Below are 20,436 nucleotides of genomic sequence, written 5' to 3' on the forward strand. Positions count from 1 at the left end.
CATTTAAAGATGAATAAAATCAATGATTTTGCCTTATGAAAATAAAAATAATAATAAATATAACAGAGGGCTTCTTTTATCAAATTGTGGTAGTTCCTTTAACCGCAAGCCAGAGAGGTAAATGCTCCGATGCTCATTCAATTCAATACTGCAGTTTAGTGAAAGCCAGCAAGAATGGAAATAAGAAATCAAATAAGTAGAAAATATAAATGAGCAATCAAAATGCAGACTCTATATGCCACAAATGTTGCCTTTCAATTAATGAGGAAAGCACAAGTGTGTACACATACGTCATCTTATCTTATGTACACGATCAAGTACATGATCAAGCAGATTCAAATGGTATTCTCCTCCCCTCTTTCCCTCCCTATCCTATTCCCTCTCTCCTCTCTTTAAAGTCACCTTGAGCCTGTATAGGTATGAGCGATGCACAAATAGAACATTAGATTAGATTAGATCAAGTACATGATCAAGCAGATTGAAATGGTACAAAAGCAGCAGCAAAATTTCTGCTGGGAAAATCCAAAATCGAGGCAGACGAGTGTCACCTCACTACTGAATAGTTACACTAGCTCCCGATTGAAAGCAGGGTGAAATTCAAGATCTTGTTGCTGACACATAAAAACATTCATCGCTCGGAACCACAATATCTAGCGGCCAGACTATATTACCATACACCAACACGTGCCCAGCGCTCAAGCCAAGAATACCTGCTGGAAATAATCTCCTTCAGAGACATCAAATACAAAAGCGTCAAGACAAGAATGTTCTCAGTGATGGCTCAAAGGTGGTGGAACTTCCTTCCGAAGGAATTTAAAACCAGAAAAGGACACCAGAAAATTCAAGAAAGGGATAAAGGCCATCCTCTTCACAGACTACTTTAACTAATAATGCGAGATAGCTGGCTAGTTCTCACTAGGAACACAATAGGGTGAACACAGTAGAGATACCCAGAATTGCTGAGAATATGATAAACAAAGTACAGATAACTAGAATAATGTTCTTTCCTTATTTGTCCTTTCCTTTCAAATCATTGTAGTTCTCCGTCTTCCTTTCGTTCCAATCTATACGTCTGTCTAAAAATTTAGGTTTTTTTTTTTTTTTTGTAGTTCTGTTATTTCGTTTTTGTTTTTAATTTTTTATGCTAATTTGTTATTTGCGCTTGGAAGCAGTGAGAACTAGTCTCTTCTCGTGTGCAGGTCCTATTGAAAGGAACAAACTCCCAGTCTAGCGACAGCAAAAGGATTTATTTTAAGAACTGTTAAAACATTATTTATTTTGTAAGATGAAATATGGTCATTGACGTTTCTGTTATAGAAGATGGTTCATGATATTTTGTTGTTTTGTATTTTTCATTTTGTATGTAAAGTTGTAATCTACCTTATTAAAGGTGGACTATAAATAATAAACTATTCCAGTTTGATTGAAGAGGCCAAGTAAGTTTGAAAGAACACACCGAGTTGGGTAGTGGATTCTCAACTTTTTAATAAAAAGCAGGTGAAGAGTGTGATCACAAAGGTCTTTTTTTAAAATTTTGGTTAATGAGATCACTGTGTTATTTGTCAACAGCTAAGTTGATTTTTTTGTACTGGTTCAAATGCTAGTTATGTTGATTTTGGATTATTGTAATGCTCTCTATGTTGGGCTACTAGAAAATGTGCAATATCCATTCTAGTTGATTCAGAATTCAACAGTGATATAGATATAATACGGGACCTTAAACGACTTCCTATCTAAAGAGCTACATAGGCTCCCAATTAAGCAGCATTTAGTTTTTAAGATGTTTGCTGGTTCACTGTGTCTATGAGAGTAAGCCAGAGTATCTGATTAAGGGCTAGATTCACTAAGCTCCATTAGGGTTCCCAATCCGTGTCCGAGCAGTGCAGGCCCAACGAATTTACAAAACAAAAAAATTTAAATGAGGGCGATCATAGAACGCCCCCCTCTGACTGCACGGATTGCTAGTGTGTGATCCCGACGCATGCGCAGACCATCTGTCTAGAACTGTGACTTTTTAAAAAACTTTAACTAGCCCAGTGAGCCTTTGGTTTTAAGCCACTTTAAAACCACAGGCTCGCAGGGCGGTAAGTTGGGGCAGCAGGCGGGAGAGATTCAGGGCAGAGCAGGAGATCGGGGCAGAGAGCAGATCGGGGCAGGCAGGAGATCAGGGCTGAGACAGGGCAGCAGATCGGGGCAGAGAAGCAGGGCACAGAGCAGGGTGGCAGAAGGCAGGACAGTAGGAAAGGTCCGCAGCAGTTGCTTCTTGTGTTGATTGGCCAGCCCAGTCGGTTTGCAAGATTTCTGTAGTGAATTGCGTCGCTGCCTACTTTGCATGCCATTCCCCTCATTTGCATGCGTGGTTCGTAATCGGATCAGAGAGGTACGTGAATCGGGCCGGAATAAAATCAGGTCGCAAAAGGGTTGCAAACTGATCGGTACATGATCAGTTTGCTTAGTGAATCTAGCCCTAAGTCATTTAAGATGAGTACCAGTATTTTTCCCATTCAGCCAGGACTATGCCCTCTACTGTTCATGCTAAACCTACAGTGGCTGGTAATTCTATTATTGCTATGGTAAGACCTAGATTATACAATTTCCTTCCAGCTGGAATTCATTTACAAGCTGTTTATTGTTTAGGAAACAGTCGAAGACTTTCCTATTTGTATAGGCGTTTGGATTGTGAGTGATTGTTTTTTCTTCTGATTACTTAGTAATCTAAATTTTGTGCAGTCTCTTAATGAATTAGGAGATTGGGGTCTGTGCCTGTGGTGGTAATATTTATAAAAAAAAAATCTTTAAACATATTGATGAGTGTAAAAGCAAAATCTAGTTTATGAGAGTAAATGTAAGGGTGATTATTTGTAATGAGTATCAACATCATCAGATGAAGTATTGTTTCCCATTAATTAGTTCATAAATATAAAATCTGTCAGTTTTTGTATGTTTGGTATTGTTTTAAATTTCATTTTTAACGTACATGTTTGGAATTCATATACCGTATTTCTCCACATATAGGCCGCCCCCATGCAGTGGCGTACTAAGAGGGGGGGGGAGGTCCGCCCCGGGTGTAAGCCCTGAGGGGGTGCTCCGGCGTCTGTTCCCCCCCCCCCCGACGTCCGGTTCTTACCCTCTGGCCTTCCCGCACCATTAAGAGTACTGAAGCAGCCTGCAGCAAGATCACGATGTCAGAGATCTTGCACTGCTTCGTGCTGTCCTCTGCCGCAGAACCGCCCCCTCCACTGACGTCAGAGGAGGGGGGCAGGTCCGCGGCGGAGGACAGCACAAGCAGCACAAGATCGCTGACATCGCAATCTTGCTGCAGGCTGCTTTGGTACTCTTAATGGTGCAGGGAGGCCAGAGGGGAAGAACCAGACGTCGGGGTGGGGGGCGAGCGGTCCTTCAGGGTGGGGCGGGCAGGCATGCCTTCAGGGGGAGATGCAGGCCTTAAAGGGGGGGGACAAGCCTTCATGGGGGGAGACAGGCTTTCGGGGGGGGGACGACAGGCAGGCAGGCCTTTAAGGGGGTGGGACAGGCCTACAAGGGGGTGGGACAGGCCTTCAGGGGGAGATGCAGGCCTTAAAGGGGGGGACAAGCCTTCATGGGGGGGAGACAGGCTTTCGGGGGGGACAGGCAGGCCTTTAAGGTGGGGGACAGGCCTACAAGGGGGTGGGACAGGCCTTTAAGGGGGTGGGACAGGCCTTTAAGGGGTGGGACAGGCCTACAAGGGGGTGGGACAGGCCTTTAAGGGGTGGGACAGGCCTTTAAGGTGGGGGACAGGCCTTTAAGGCGGGGGACAGGCCTTCAAGGGGGTGCAGGTCTTCAAGGGGGGTGGACAGGCCTTCAGGGGCGAGATGCAGACCTTTAAGGGAGGGACAGGCCTTTGGGGGGGGAGACGTGCATATGCCAGACTTTAAGGGGGAAGAAATAATAGGTCTGAAAATAGAGGAGAGGGAGAGAAATGATGGACCATGGGATTTAGGGAGGGAAGGAACAGAAAGGGAGAGAAATTGGACACAAGGAATGGTGTGGAGGAGGGATAGAGATACTGGATAGGAGGGTAATTGGGAAAAGAAAGGGAGAGATGGTGGGCCCTGGGGTGGTGGAGAAGGAGGGAGAGATGCCGGATGAAAGGGTAGTTAAGAAAAGGTGGATCTGTGGAGGGAGATGAAAAAAAGGAAAGATACCAGACTTCCTGGGGAGGGAAGGGAAATGGAAAGGGAGGACAGAGATGGCAGATGGATGGATAGCATGAAGAAAGGAGACCCTGGCAAGCAGGTTATCAGAAGACAACCAGAGCCTGAGACCAACAAGATTTGAAAAATAACCAGACAACAAAAGATAGAAAAATTAATTTTATTTTCTGTTTTGTGATTACAATATGTCAGATTTGAAATGTGTATCCTGCCAGAGCTGGTGTTAGACCGCAAACGTGAGCTAGGATTTAACAGAGAGAGGAAAAGTCCTTTTTGTTTCTTTATTTTATTTACACCACAGCCCCAGTGTGGTTAGGAGAAGCCAAAGGGGGTGAAAAAGCTATAAAACCAACCAGGATTTTTGAAAAAAATCACCCAACTAAGCAGGAAAATCGAATCGAAAAACCAATTAAATAGGCTGAATCAAAATTTTTCTTCCTGAATCGGGAAGACTTTAGGACCTGAGATTGGGGAGAGATGGCATCCTCAGTACTTTATAATGCAAGTGAAATGAAGATTTGGTCAGACTTTTGAAGGGTCTGCAGAAGAAAAATATTGTATAGGCCGGGGACATGAGACAGCAGGAAATGGGAACTTTTCTTCCTTCTATTTTTGTGAATGGAAGGCTGAGGATGTCAGAGAGTTCAGTTAAAATATGTGCTTTATAAAAAAATATAATAATGTGTTTTATAAAGTTTCTAAGCATTGCTGGCCTACCCGGTGAGGTGTTCCTAGTGGTGGTGGAGGTGGTGGCAGAAGCAGCAGTGTGTCAATGTGTTGAGAAGAAGAGGTGGTCTGGGAAATTCTCCTGAGCAAACTCCGGGCCCATTTCCACCCCCCAGTTAGTCCACTCCACTCAACTGGTTCACACACTGAGTGGGTCTTTGGGTATTGTGCTTAGGTAATTGTTTTGGGATCTCTTCCAGTGGTTTGTCAGTATCTCCTTTGGTCCAAGGAAGGAAACTTTGTTAACCTTAGCATTGACCTTTTGTAACAGTGCTGCTTGTGTGGCATTAGGCTATGTAGTGATCGAAAGAAAAAACCAGACCTTTGCACATTTTTGCACTATAGGTGGGTGTATGAGGAGATTCACATTTCCTGCACAGCTAAGTCCGTGTGAAGTTCCCTTGTGCTGTATTTGACATCTAGCAAGGTCTCTGTTTGGAAGGAAAGATCTAAGCTTAAAAATGAAGTGGCCAGAAGTTATGGTAAAAGCAGATAGCTTAGCTGGTTTTAAGAAAGATTTGGACAAATTCCTGGAGGAAAAGTCCATAGTCTGTTATTAAGACATGGGGGAAGTGTCTGCTTGCCCTGGATCGGTAGCATGGAATGTTGCTACTCTTTGGGTTTTGACCAGGTACTAGTGACCTGGATTGGCTACCATGAGAATGGGCTACTGGGCATGATGGACCATTGGTCTGACCCAGTTAGGCTATTCTTATGTTATGTTCTCATCTGTAGGGGCCTTTGTTTTCACTTCTTATTTTAATATATTTTTTTTCTGGGAACTTATCAGTGTTTTTTTTATAATGGGAACAAAAATGGAAGAGAATTAATGTGTGTGGAATGGGGGGGGGGGGGAACTAATTTCTTCAGCTAAATAATTAAATCCACCTCAACCAGACATAGGAGAACTCGCACACCATTCACACACCCTCCAACCAAAAATGTCAAAAGAAAACCTCTTAGCCATTCAAGCTGCAACACTCGACCCCCAACTCTACAACCTATTGACCTCGACCACAGACTACAAAACCTTCAAAAAAGAAATAAAAACCCTTCTATTCAAAAAACACATAAAACCGAACTAACACAATCAGAACTGTCCCAAGCATCACCTGCAACTACTTCATATGTACTTCTCATGTCATGACAATTCAGACATAATTTATGTTATGTTATGTTTGGAATAATGGTTACATATATGAGGTTCAATAAAATAATATTTTCACTCCCTGTTTCTATTCTGACCATTTATACCGTTTCATGGTTATTACAAAAAATATTTTTTACATGGTGGGTGTCAAAAAATGATGGGCCCCGAGTGCCACATACCCTAGGTACGCCACTGCCCCCATGTATAGGCAGCAAGAAATGCCGATTTAGTTTTTAAAACTCTTAGATAAGCCGCCCCATGTTACTAGCCGCGGATTATCTAAGAGTTTAAAAACCTAATTTGGCATATACAATGGGGCGGCAAGAAGGCCTATATATCCCTCTGAGGGTTGATCTAAATTTTTAAAATTTTAACATTTCAGCTCTTTGAAACATAAAAAAATAATTCTTTACATACCCTAATAGATTCTTTATGACCAGTGATGTGGGTAAGCTCAGATACCATCTGCATTAAGTCAATATCTCTCAAATAATCCAGAAAAATAACTGAATTATCATATTAAAGATTTAGGGTTTCTTTTATGAAACTACAGTAGAGGGTTTTACCATGGGTCAGTGAGGTAAATGCTCCGACACTCAGGAAGTGAATGAGCGTTGGAGCATTTACTTGCCGGCCTGCAGTAAAATCCTCTACTGTGGATTCAAAAATGGTAGCGTTAAAGAGCACAGTCAAAATCCTGAATTTAATTTTCAACTCCACTAGTTACTAGTGGAGCTGGTATGAATATTGGACTAATAGAATCTCTAGCGTTCAGCCCTTCAACAAAACCTGCATCAGCTTATTTGCACAAGCTGCAATCTTTTTAATAACTCTTTTGGTAAATCTATCAATAACCATATTACAATAATTTAGACTAGAATTACCTAGAGTCTGACGGCAAATCCTTAGGTGTGAAAAAGGGATGGTGTTGCCATTATCATGCAAAAATGCTCATAGATCTTTTTTGTTACTGAGACATCTAGGAGTTGCACTGCTAAATCCAAATAGACTAAATTTCCTATTATGAGTTAAATGCCTCCTCCAAAACTGGACATAGTACTCCCAAGTGGGGCCTCACTAATGACTTGTACAGTGGCATCAACACCTCCTTGGTTATGCCTCTTTTTATGCAGCCTAGAATTCCTTGGGCAACAGCCACTGCCTTGAGATCCTCAGACACTCTCACACCCCAAAGTCTTTCTTCTAATCCATGCGTGTCAATCTCTTGCCTCCTAGCACATACAGCTCTTTTGGATTTCTACACCTCAAGTGCATCACTTTGCATTAAATAACTGCCCAATATTAATTTTTGTAGATCCCTTCTGATGTTGTTCACTCCTTCCAGGGAGTCCACTCTGTTGCAAATCTTGGTATCATTCGCAAGAAGGCAAAATTTCCCTTGAATAGAATTGGCCCCAATACTGATCCCCGAGGCACTCCACTACTTACATTTCTATCCTTTGAAAAAACTCCATTTACCACCACCCTCTTCCATCTGTCAGTCAACCAGTTCCCAATCCAGTTCACTACTTTGTTTGCTAACTTTAGCCTGCAGATGTTAAAGTCTTCTATGAGGGACCGTGTCAAAGGCTTTATGACTAATAGACAACTCCTCTTCAATTCCCTGCTTGGTTGTTATGTTGAAGGCAGCTGACAAATCAAGAAAACACACTACTTTTCCTCTTGTCCAATTATCTACTTACCTTAAGAAATTGACCTGCCATTTATGGCCCTAGGAAAAGAAATTATGGACCATAAGGGCTGCTTAGAGTTCCTGAGGAGAAAGTGATTAAGTAACAGTAAATGACAACAGATGAACACTAAAGTGCCCATCCAGACTGCACAATTTACTGTAGTTTCATCCTTTTGGAAATGTCCATATAAAATTTCCACAGACAACCTAACATAAAATAAAACAGGGGGGAGCTGATATTTTATTGATTATACTCTTGGGCATTTTATTTTATAACTTTGAACAGTTTTTATTGGCAAAGCAGTTCACACAATTCCTGAAATAAAATACAGTCTGTTTTTATGGTTTTAACATATTCTATTACAGCTATGAATTTAAAACAAAGTACTTGTATATTTTATAGATTCTTTAAAAAACTGCTATAAACCCCTGGCTATTTTTATTTCTAACACTCTGTTTACATTTCCTTAGAGAGGCATTTCAACTTAGCCGACTCAAAAGTCAACCAAGTTAAAACATTTCCCTTAAAATGGAGTGTGTTAATCTTTAGAAGTGAACAACATCCCAAATGATAACATTAAAACATAAGTTATTTTTTCAGGGATCTCTTTTGGATATTTGACACCCAACTATGATTTAACCTCTACTGGAGGTCTACAAGAGCCACAGTGAATACTGCTGGGAAAGGGAAAAGAGCTCCTTTGCCATCAGGACACTGTGGATTATTTCAAGTCTCAGAGCTGGAAAGAATTGGACAACTTGTGATACTTTTGACGCAGTTCAGTGAACTGTTTTAGTGTAAATGAGATTTTGTGTAATTTCCAGCATTTTTTTGACTTTACAGGTTTTTGAAATTGGGACAGGTAAGTGCGACTCACTTTTATATGAAGTTTTTGAGACCTATAATTTTAAGATCTGGTCTTTTCCTCCTTAATAACTGCTGAACTGATTTCTTGAACAGAAATACTGATAATTATTAATTCTAATTATAAATATATACTACTACGACTAATTATTTCTAGAGTGCTACCAGATGTACACAGCACTGTATAGAGTCACAAAGAAGACAGTCCCTGCTCAAATGAGTTTACAATTAGAGAATGACACGGGGAAAAAATCTGTCCCCGTCACTGCACCGTCCCCGGCCCACCATCCTCTGCACCGCCCCGTCACCGTCACAGCCATCCCTTTCACCGTCCTGTCACCGCCACTGCCATCCCATTCACCGCCCCGTCACCGTCTAGCACCCATCTTCTTCCCTCCGCTCCCCCATAGTCTGGCATCTGTCTTCTTCCCTTCCAGCGTCTTCTCCCCACTCTGCCTTCCACATTTCCTTTCAGGGTCTGTTCCTCTCTACCCTCTTTCAATGTCTGTTCTATTCCTTTCCACCACCACCCTTCCCTCCCTCCTTTACCATCTGTTCCTTTCTACCACCCTTCTTTCATATCTTCTATCAGTCCCCCCAACATCACTAGCAGTCTCTCTTCTCCCTTACCATGAGCAAATAGAACTTCTGAAAATTGTATTGCTGAGGCATTATTTCTAGTACGCCTTTTTTTCCAGATGGATAATGACATCAATTTTATAATTCTTACTGTCTGCTCTGATTTCATTCACAATTTGGTTTGTGTTTTGTACCTGAGGATTCCATGAGGCATTTAACCTTTTCTTGTCTCTTCTGTGATTTCAAGTTGATTCCTTCAATAATGGAGTCTCAAGGCAGTAGCAGTTTTCTATTTTGGGCTCTTTTGACATTGTTTAAGGGATTTCTTGTACATTTGGTGCTGGTCTTCTTTGATGAGGTCACTTCAGAATCTATTTCCAAGGAAGAGAAACTTTTTCCCTTTCACCCCCTCCTTCCTTGTGTGAGCCGGAACACGCGGTCCCCGCAAGTAAGTAATTTTATATCATTTTCATTCTATTCATTCATAGAAATTAAAGTCTAGATAATGCCAGTCACATAACAAAATATGATTTTACAAAAATAATTCCCTGCACAGTCAAGCCTGCAAGGATTACTAGATGTCTTTCAGCAGCTCCCCCCTCCCTCCCTCCCCCTTACCTTTGTGGCCAAGTCAAAATGATCTACCAACAATAAAATTTTAAAAACACAAAGCACGCTGTACGCAGAGAAAATGTTAATTATCATTTATATTCTGCGGGTTTTCAAAGAGGTCAAGGCAGATGACTTTATGCAATGTCACCTCAGTAACAACTATACAAAAATAGACAAATATTCCCCCTCCCTTTTTACTAAACTGCGATAGCGGTTTTTAGCACAGGGAGCTGCGCTGAATGCCCCACGCTGCTCTCGACGCTCATAGGCTCCCTGCGCTAAAAACCGCTAATGCGTTTTAGTAAAAGGGGGCCATAGTGCAAAATATAGACAGCAGATATAAATTCTCAAAACGGACACATTTTGATCACTAAGTTGAAAATAAAATCATTTTTCCTATCTTTTTGTCTGGTGATTTCATGAGTCTCTGGTCCTTCTTCTGATCCTTCTTCTTTCTTCTCCTGCCCCCCCTCTTTCTTTCTCTCTCCCCCTGGCTCTCCTCTTTATTTCTGCCTTTCTTTCTCTCTCCCCCTGGCCTCCCTCTTTATTTCTCTCTCCCCCTGGCCCTCCTCTTTCTTTCTGCCTTTCTTTCTCTCCCCCTTGACCCCCTTTTTATTTCTGCCTTTCTTTCTCTCTTCCCTTGGCCTCCCTCTTTATTTCTCTCTCCCCCTGGCCCTCCTCTTTCTTTCTGCCTTTCTTTCTCTCCCTCTTTATTTCTGCCTTTCTTTCTCTCTCCCCTTGGTCCCCCTCTTTCTTTCTGTCTTTCTTTCTCTCCCCCCCTGACCCCTCTTTATTTCTGCCTTTCTTTCTCTCTCCCCTGGCCCCCCCTCTTTATTTTTTCCTTTCTTTCTCTCTCCCCCCTAGCCCCCACAAAGCCATCGTGCCAATTTCTCCACTTCCACGATTCTTTCCCTAGCCTCACCCCCAAGCCAGCAGCCGATTTCTCCCTGCTCCTTCCCCGATGTCCTGATGTCCTGAACTTCATCGGGCAGCAGCAGCATTCACAATTCACTGCTGTTGCCCGCTTCAGGCCTTCCTCTCTGTCGGGTCCTGTCTTCATGAAAACAGGAAGTAGGCAGGACCCGGCAGAGAACAAGGCCTGAAGCCGGCAACAGCAGCGAATTGTAAACGCTGCTGCTGCCCGAAGAAGGTAATGGAGCACCGAGGCAGACCGCTTCTCCCCCCTCCCAGCCGAACCCCCGCTGACCCTATCTCCCCCCCCCGTGAACCTTTCCGACTCTCCCAGCGAGAGCAGCAAACCTCCTTCGCGGCTTTCTCCTCCCTCTGCTGCGTCACTGATGACGGAAAGGTTCACTTGGGGGGGGAGAGATAGGAGGGTCAGCGGGGGTTTGGCTGGGAGGGGGGAGAAGCGGTCTGCCTCGGTGCTCCAAGGCCTGGTGCCATTACCTTTTTCGCCCCTCCCTTGGTACGCTACTGCTCTCCAGCTCTCCTTAGTTTGCTGGTTTTCTTTTTCGGCGACCGGCACGCTTTCAAAGAGCCGCGCATGCGCGGCTGCTCAAAGTTCAATCTTCTGCTCTGCTGCAACTTCCTGTTTCCGGTTGGGTCAGAGCAGAAGATTGAATACTGAGCAGCTGCATGTGTACGGCTCTTTTGAGAGCGTTCCGGTCGCCGAAAAAGAAAGCCGGCAAACTAAGGTGAGGTGGAGAGAGGAAGCTGGTTAAACGATCGAGCCGACGTGCGGGTGGGCGGGTGGGGGCTGCGGGGACCGCACGATCCTTTATGCCTCACTGCGGTGACAAGACCATTCACCGCTCCACGGGTCGGTGATGGCCTTGTCCCTGTCCCCGCAGAGGCTGCTAATTTTCATTCCCCGTTTTTGGCGGGTTACCCGCGGCTAAACGCAGTAGCCACGGGTAAACCGCCACCGTGTCATTCTCTACTTACAATCTAAACAATCAATATAAATAGGATGCAAGGGTAGGGGTTACAGTTAGAGGAGATGGTTAAGCTGCTGGCTAGGATAGTGAGCAGTGGGGAGTAGGGTTATAAGTTGGTCAAATCAAGGGATGGGCAGGGTGCAACTATGTGGCTGCTGTGTCCTCCTGTCCACGAAGAGCACCTGGTTAAAGGTGTGCAACATTCGCTTTCTCCATGGACAAGCAGGATAGGCAACAGCCAAAGGGAGACAGGAGGAACTGAGCCTGGTCCAGAGCTAAATCCGGAACATGTGGCAGAGTAGAGAGGGAGTTAGCAGCAGCAGAGTAGAGAGGGAGAAGGCAGCGGGAGGAATGGAGAAGGCAGCGGGAGGAGCGGAGAAGGCAGCGGGAAGAGTGGAGAAGGCAGCGGGAGGAGTGGAACAAGCGGAGAGGGAGGCAGACAGGATACAGAGAGGGGAAGAGGCGAGAGATAACTCCGCCTATCCCCCCCGACGTCACCAGCCGAACTCCCCCATAAAAGGGGAGGAGCCAACGGCGAAGAGACCATCAGCACTAAGGCCAGCCGAAGGGAGACAGGAGGAGCTGAGCCTGGTCCGGAGCTAAATCCGGAGCACGTGGCAGAGTAGAGAGGGAGTTAGCAGCGGGAGATAGCAGCAGCAGAGTAGAAAGGGAGTTAGCAGCGGGAGGAGCGGAGAAGGCAGCGAGAAGAGCAGAGAAGGCAGCGAGAGGAGCGGAGAAGGCAGCGGGAGGAGCGGAGAAGGCAGCGGGAGGAGCGGAGAAGGCAGCGGGAGGAGCGGAGAAGGCAGCGGGAGGAGCGGAGAAGGCAGCGGGAGGAGCGGAGAAGGCAGCGGGAGGAGCGGAGAAGGCAGCGGGAGGAGCGGAGAAGGCAGCGGGAGGAGCGGAGAAGGCAGCGGGAGGAGTGGAGAAGGCAGCTAGAGGAGCGGAACAAGCGGAGAGGGAGGCAGACAGGACAAAGAGAGGGGAAGAGGCGAGAGATAACTCTGCCTACTCCCCGAAGTCACCAGCCGAACTCCCCCATAAAAGGGGAGGAGCCAACGGCGAAGAGTCCATCAGCGCTAAGGCCAGCCGAAGGGAGACAGGAGAAGCTGAGCCTGGTCCGGAGCTAAATCTGGAGCACCTAGCAGAATAGAGAGGGAGTTAGCACCTAGCAGAGTAGAGAGGGAGTTAGCAGCGAGAGGAGCGGAGAAGGCAGCGAGAGGGAGGCAGATAGGACACAGAGAAAGGAAGAGGCGAGAGATAACTCCGCCTACCCCCCGACGTCACCAGCCAAACTCCCCCATAAAAGGGGAGGAGCCAACGGCGAAGAGTCCATCAGCGCTACGGCCAGCCGAAGGGATGCAGGAGGAGCTGAGCCTGGTCCGGAGCTAAATCCGGAGCACCTAGCAGAATAGAGAGGGAGTTAGCAGCGGGAGTTAGCAGCAGCAGAGTAGAGAGGGAGTTAGCAGCGGAAGGAGTGGAGAAGGCAGCGGGAGGAGCAGAGAAGGCAGCGGGAGGAGTGGAGAAGGCAGCGGGAGGAGCGGAGAAGGCAGCAGGAGGAGCGGAGAAGGCAGCGGGAGGAACGGAGAAGGCAGCGAGAGGAGCGGAACAAGTGGAGAGGGAGGCAGACAGGACACAGAGGGGAAGAGGCGAGAGATAACTCCGCCTACCCCCCTGACATCACCAGCCAAACTCCCCATAAAAGGGGAGGAGCCAACGGAGCGCAGCCGTTCGGCGCGTGATGAAGGAAAGCGGCAAAGATGCTCACCTTAGCGAGAGCACCTTTGTGAAGGGCCTCAAGAAGGGCACCAAGGAAGGCCGAATCCTCATTACAAGGACTCCAGAAAACCACCGAGGACTCCAGTAAACCACCAAGGTAAGGACACAACACACCACAAGGAGTAGTACAACCACAGGCACACACAATTAACTAACTTTCAAACTAACTAACAGGCAGACCTTTCTAACTAACTAACAGGTAGACCTCTCTAACTAACTAACTAACAGGTAGACCTCTCTAACTAACTAACAGGCAGACCTAACAGACCTAGCAGGCAGACCTAATCAGGCAGACCTCTCTAACTAACTACAGGCAGACCTTTTCTAACTAACAGGCAGACCTTAGCAGACACCCAAGCAGGACACCCAAGCAGGAGCGATCTAATCAGACAGACCTTTCTAACTAACTACAGGCAGACTTTTCTAACTAACTAACAGGCAGACCTTAGCAGACACCCAAGCAGGACACCCTAGCAGGAGAGAAAAAAAAAAATCTCAGGAATGGCAGGGAGAACTAGAAGCACCAAGACTACAATCAAGACCGGCATTCCAGTCACCGAAGAGATCCAGAGGATGGCCATAGTCTCCGTGCAGATGAAGACGACCCAGGACGGTGGACAGAGGTCTCTGTGAAGACTGAAGCTATTCCCCAGCAGAAAACTTCAGTCTCCATACAGACGGAAGAGGTTGACCAGCTAGACGGAGACATCCTGCAGGAGCTGATGAGCCTAAGGGAAGAGGTGAAGCTTCTGAGAAGCATCCGGGAAGATGAGGCCTTCATTGACGGAGTCATCCAGGAGCTGTCCCAAATCACCGAGCATGCGCAAGACAAGACCATCCTCGAGACGCCCAGACCGACCAAACCTACAGCTTTGAAACCAATGATTGGAATACAGGAAGAGGCTAGAGATGCAGACTCCTGGCAGCTGGTTACCTCCTCTACAGGCAAACACAGAAGACCTTCCCTCCTCTTCTTCTTTTTCTTGCAAACAGGGCAGCTTTACATCAATCCCACAAATCACCTTGTGGCACAGATCCAGCTTTTACAGGAAGGACCTGCCAATGAAGTACAGGAAGATGTCCAGCAGATGACTCCGGTTCCGGGGGCAACGGATCAGCTCCCCCCGAAGAAGCGCAGAGTGGTAGTCATTGGGGACTCCCTGTTGAGAGGCACCGAGGGACCAATTTGCAGACTAGATATACAAGCAAGAGAGGTTTGTTGTCTACCAGGAGCCAGGATCAGGGATGTGACCGCCTGCTTAGAAAGACTTACCAAGCCCCAAGACCACTTCCCTATGCTTCTCATCCACATAGGAACGAACGACACTGCCAGGAACACCACGGAGAAAATACCTGAAGACTTTGGAGCCCTAGGTGAGAAGCTGAAGCGGATGGAAGCACAGATGGTCTTCTCCATGATCCTTCCAGAGAGGGGGTAAGAGAAGAGCCAGGGAAGATCGTATCCAGAGGACAAACGAGTGGCTACACGGATGGTGCAAAGAGATGAACTTCAGATTCCTGGACCATGGAGAGGCACTACAAGGACTGCAGGGACCAGACGGGCTCCACCTGACCAGAAAGGGTAAGAACATCTTTGGACACCGACTAGCCCGCTTGCTTCGTAGGGGTTTAAACTAGGTAAGTTGGGGGAGGGTACCCACTCTCATACTGGTGCGGTAAGTAACCATCCTGGCGGGGTAAGTTGTCACTCCATTTCTGAGTCTGAGGTAAGTACACACATTGCAAACAGTTCTGTAGAAGCCAGACTAACTCAAGTGGGAAAATTTCCACGGAGACCTAGCAAACATAAAGTATGGAGGGCTATGTATGTTAATGCCCACAGTTTGGGCAATAAAATTCTGGAATTAGAGACGGAAATGAGAAACGCCGACCTGGATGTGGTGGCGATATCCGATACCTGGTTCACGGATTCCTATGGGTGGGATATGGCTATACTGGGATATAACTTACTTCGTCGAGACAGAGAGGGCAAAACGGGAGGAGGGGTAGCACTATACACTAAAGAGGACATCAAAGTTACCAGAATCGCAGTTGTCAAGTATACCGGGGAATCCCTTTGGGTGAACCTAGCCAGGGGAAATGACAAGTGCCTGTATCTTGGTGTTGTATACAGACCTCCAAGATAACAGGAAGACATAGACATGGAATTAATCGAAGACATAGAGACCATCACTCAGCGTGGAGACACAGTACTGTTGGGGGACTTCAATATGCTTGACGCAGATTGGAACAAACTTTCCACTACGACCAGCGGCAGCAGAAGGCTACTAACCTCTATAAGGGGAGCAGAACTCAAACAGATGGTATTGGAGCCCACTAGGGATCAGGCGATACTGGACCTGGTACTTACCAACGGAGATAGTATCACAGAGGTATCGGTAGGCGATACGTTGGTCTCCAGCGATCACAACATGGTATGGTTTCACCTCAGGAAAGGTTTCACTAGATCAAACACATCCACAAAGGGCGCTGCAAAACCAGGCCGCAACAGATAATGTAGAGGTAATGTGGTCAGCTCTGAAATCTACCCTACACGAAGCAACCAACCTCTATATAAAAACAGTAAGCAAACGGCGGAGGAACAATAAACCTCAGTGGTTCTCTGCGGAGATCTTGGACCTCATAAAAAAGAAGAAAAGAGCATTTATCTCCTACAATCAAAAAAACTAGACGCTAAAGAAAACTATCTGGCTAAGTCTAGAGCTGTCAAAACAGCAGTCAGAGAGGCCAAATTCCGGATGGAAGAGAATCTAGCAAAGAACATTAAAAAGGGGGATAATTCCGTCTTCAGGTATATTAGTGACAGAAAAAGAAACATAGATGGGATAGTGCACCTTAAGAAACCAGATGGGAACTATGTAGAATCGGACTCCGATAAAGCCGAAATACTAAATGAATACTTCTGCTCAGTCTTTACCTGCGAGGCGCCAGGATCCGGTCCTCAGTTGCAGACAAGGGAAAGCTCAGAAGACCCGTTTCGAAATTTTGAGTTTACATCCAGCAGCGTCTACTATGAACTATCAAGGCTCAAAGTGAACAAAGCCATGGGACCAGACAAACTACATCCCAGGGTGCTTATAGAGTTGAGAGATGTCCTGGTAGAACCGTTATCCGCACTCTTCAATCTTTCCCTAAGTACAGGAAGAGTCCCTTTGGACTGGAAAACAGCTAACGTCATTCCACTCCACAAAAGGGTTGCAGGACGGAGGCTGCAAATTACAGACCGGTAAGTCTCACATCGATAGTGAGTAAACTTATGGAAACACTAATCAAACACAAATTAGATACGATCCTGAAAAGATGAGAATCTACGAGATCTCCATCAACATGGATTCACAATGGGAAGGTCCTGCCAATCCAATCTAATCAGTTTCTTTGACTGGGTAACGAAAAAGCTGGATATGGGAGAGTCCCTTGACGTCGTATAATTGGACTTCAGTAAGGCTTTTGATACTGTCCCACACCACAGGTTATTGAGCAAGATGAGTTCATTGGGAGAAACATTGACTGCATGGATTAAAGACTGGCTCAGAGGTAGTCTTCAGAGGGTGGTGGTAAATGGTACTCTCTTCGAAACGTCAGAAGTGATCAATGAAGTGCCGCAGAGCTTGGTCTTGGGTCCGATCCTATTTAATATCTTCGTAAGGGACCTGGCTCAGGGGCTTCGAGGTAAAATTACATTATTCGCTGATGACACTAAACTATGCAACATAGTAGGCAAAAGCACAGTGCCCGACAGTATGGCGCAGGACCTACTCTTAATGGAACATTAGTCCACAACTTGGCAACTAAGTTTTAATGCCAAAAAGTGTAAGGTCATGCACCTTGGCAGCAGAAATCCATGCAGAACTTACACTCTAAATGGTGAGACCTTGGCAAGAACTACAGCAGAATGAGACTTAGGAGTGATCATTAGCGAAGATATGAAGACTGCCAATCAAGTGGAGAAAGCTTCATCCAAGGCTAGACAAATGATGGGTTGTATCCGAAGAAGTTTCGTCAGCCAGAAGCCCGAAGTTATGATGCCGTTGTACAGATCCATGGTGAGACCTCATCTGGAATATTGTGTACAATTCTGGAGGCCACATTATCAAAAAGATGTGATGAGAATTGAGTCAGTTCAGCGAATGGCCACCAGGATGGTCTCAGGACTCAAGGATCTCCCATATGAGGAATGGCTAGTTGAGTTACAGCTATACTCACTCGAGGAACGCAGGGAGAGGGGAGACATGATTGAGATGTTCAAATATGTTACGGGTCGTATTGAGGTAGAAGAAGATATCTTTTTCCTTAAAGGACCTACGGCAACAAGAGGGCACCCATTGAAATTCAGGGGTGGGAGATTTCATAGCGACACCAGGAAGTATTTTTTCACTGAAAGGGTGGTTGATCATTGGAATGATCTTCCACTGTAGGTAACTGAGGCCAGCAGTGTGCTAGATTTTAAGAAAAAATGGGATAAGTATGTGGGATCACTTCAAGGAAGAACTTAGGGGGGAGGGTCATTAGAGTGGGCCCTTTTCTGCCGTCATTTTCTATGTTTCTATGATATACAAGGAGGAGGAGGCGGGTTACAGAAGGCAAATTTATTAACATTTTGTAACAAATCATTAAGAAACATTCAGTCAACACAATAATGTTGCACAAAAGTATGTAGTATACTCCAAGTAGCTGCTCTACAGATATCTAGGAGAGGTACAGAGCGTACATAAGCAATTGAAGTGAGGTAGCTCTGATTTTATGAGCTGTCACTCTAGGTGGAGGATGATCAGAGCAAGAATTGTAACAATTTCAATGTAGGCAAATTTGAAAGGGCTTGCCCACTGCTGGCTGAATTGCACTGGCTACCAATGAAAACTAGGATTCTTTTCAAGATCGCCTGCATGGTCTATAAAGTGATTTATGGTGACAACTCTGGTGAACCAATATCACACATCAAGATTCCTCATTCATTCCATAATGCAAGAAAGACACAATATCTTAAGCTGTCCCTTCCATAATGCAAGAAGCCTGTTGCTTCTCTCTCTACAACATCACTCAAATTTGCACCGTCCTCTCTGCGCACACTACTCCGACCCTTGTCCACACTTAAACTACTGTAATTTACTTCTAAGAGGTCTCCCACTGAACAGTTCTTAGTGAAACACAAGAGATAATGGTGTTGGATCCACTGGGAAACTGTGATAACAAAATCAAATTTGAGTTAAATAAAAAGAAAATCAGAAAAACATAAAATTGCATAATACAATAAAACCCATCTTTTTTTGTTTTTCAAGATGGCGACCAGTTAAGTCATCAGCTGTGCCGTCTCCCTTCCTTATTTTTATTTTGAATTTATTTTTTCTTCTGCATCTGTAGTCAGTTTTTTAAAAAATATTTTAAACTTTTTCTTTTGTTCTTGATCTGATTTGAACTTATTGGCCTAAAAAGTAATTTAATTTTTTCTCACTATACCATGTATGACCGCTGATTCTACAGCAGTGGTCTCAAACTCAAACCCTTTGCAGGGCCACATTTTGAATTTGTAGGTATTTAGAGGGCCGCAAAAAAAATAGTTAATGTCTTATTAAAGAAATGACAATTTTGCATGAGGTGAAACTCTTTATAGTTTATAAATCTTCCCCCCCCTTCTTTGCAGCATCCTCCAGCTTCCCCACTGGCCTCCCGGTCTTAGTTTCAACTAATTACCGCAGCCTGCAGGTGCTGTAGCATTCCTTGCAGGCTGCCATCGGCCTCCGCAGCATGTTCCTTCTTCTGTGGTTCTGCCCCTTCTCTAACATCAGGGGCAGGATCGCGGCAGAGGGAATATGCTGCTGAGGACGACGGCAGCCTGCCAGGATCGCTACAGCACTGGCAATCCTCTCTGCAGGCTGCGGTAATTATCTGAAGGTAAGAGCAGGAGACCAGGGGGGAACCGGAGGACACTGCAAAGAGTGGGCAGTACTAGTAAAGACCGTGGGCAGCAAAATAGTACCAGGCAGGCCGCATGTGGCACCCGGGCCGCGAGTTTGAGACCACTGTTCTACAGCGTAACAGTTTCAATGGCAGTGGGCATTCTACATACCCTTTTGCAGCAGGGTTGCAGTTGTTTTCGACGAGTTATCTTCATTCTTCTGCTGGTGTTAGGTGTGCCGAGGTGATGGAGGTAGTAACAGGGTGATCAATGTTCGGCTTGCGAGGGTGAGAGTGGCGCATTGTGAAGGACATGGAGGGTGTGCGTTGACTGAGGGTATGCGTCAACAGAGGAGGCGGCTTATGGGGGTACCCTGCATGCCAGAGAAGGTGCAGTCTTTCTGCCTCGGAGCCAGCTCGCTTATTTGTAGCCGCTCTCCTGCTGTATAGTGGCCTGCTCTGATGCTATGTTACTGCCGCTAGCCTCTCCCTCTGCTCAGTTGTGGTGGAGACCGCCGATGAAGAGCAGCCAGCGCCTGCGGCTGATGGAACCGGAAATGAGGGTAACGGAGGCCCACAGCCAATGCAGCACACAGCTGGTGAATCAGTCCTGTTGGGAGCAGCAGCTATTTCAGCACAATTCGCTCTCATGCCACCAGGAGTCCTGGGCCTGCTGTGCGCCTTTCTTTTGATCATTGGGAGCTGGAGACGGTTTGCTGGAGACTACAGGACTTGGCCTTTATAGATCTTCTGTGGCCAGCCTGCTTCCTTGGCATTAGATCTTGACCGTCCTAATGCCTGAAGGATGGTTATTACTCCATATGACTTGAACTAGCTGTTATTATTTTCTTATTGAATGGAATTACATTTGATTTGATTTTTCTCGTGCTTATTTACGCTGATTTATGCTAAATCTTACATTATTCTTTCTTATGTTGCTTCTTATCTTTTCCCGCAATTATTTCTCTCTTTTTGTTTTATTTACCTTCTTCTCCTGTAATATATGATTCATATCATTTATTCTTTAGTTT

The 20,436-nt window shown here is 45.6% G+C and overlaps 1 protein-coding gene across 2 annotated transcripts in view; it reads right to left on the bottom strand.

The window, feature by feature from the left end:
- ITFG1 (integrin alpha FG-GAP repeat containing 1) overlaps positions 1-20,436 on the bottom strand; it is a 304,607-nt gene that overhangs the window by 138,171 nt on the left and 146,000 nt on the right. The window lies entirely within an intron of this gene.

Source organism: Geotrypetes seraphini, chromosome 4 (assembly GCF_902459505.1).
Source record: "Geotrypetes seraphini chromosome 4, aGeoSer1.1, whole genome shotgun sequence".
NCBI classification, from domain to species: Eukaryota; Metazoa; Chordata; class Amphibia; order Gymnophiona; family Dermophiidae; genus Geotrypetes; species Geotrypetes seraphini.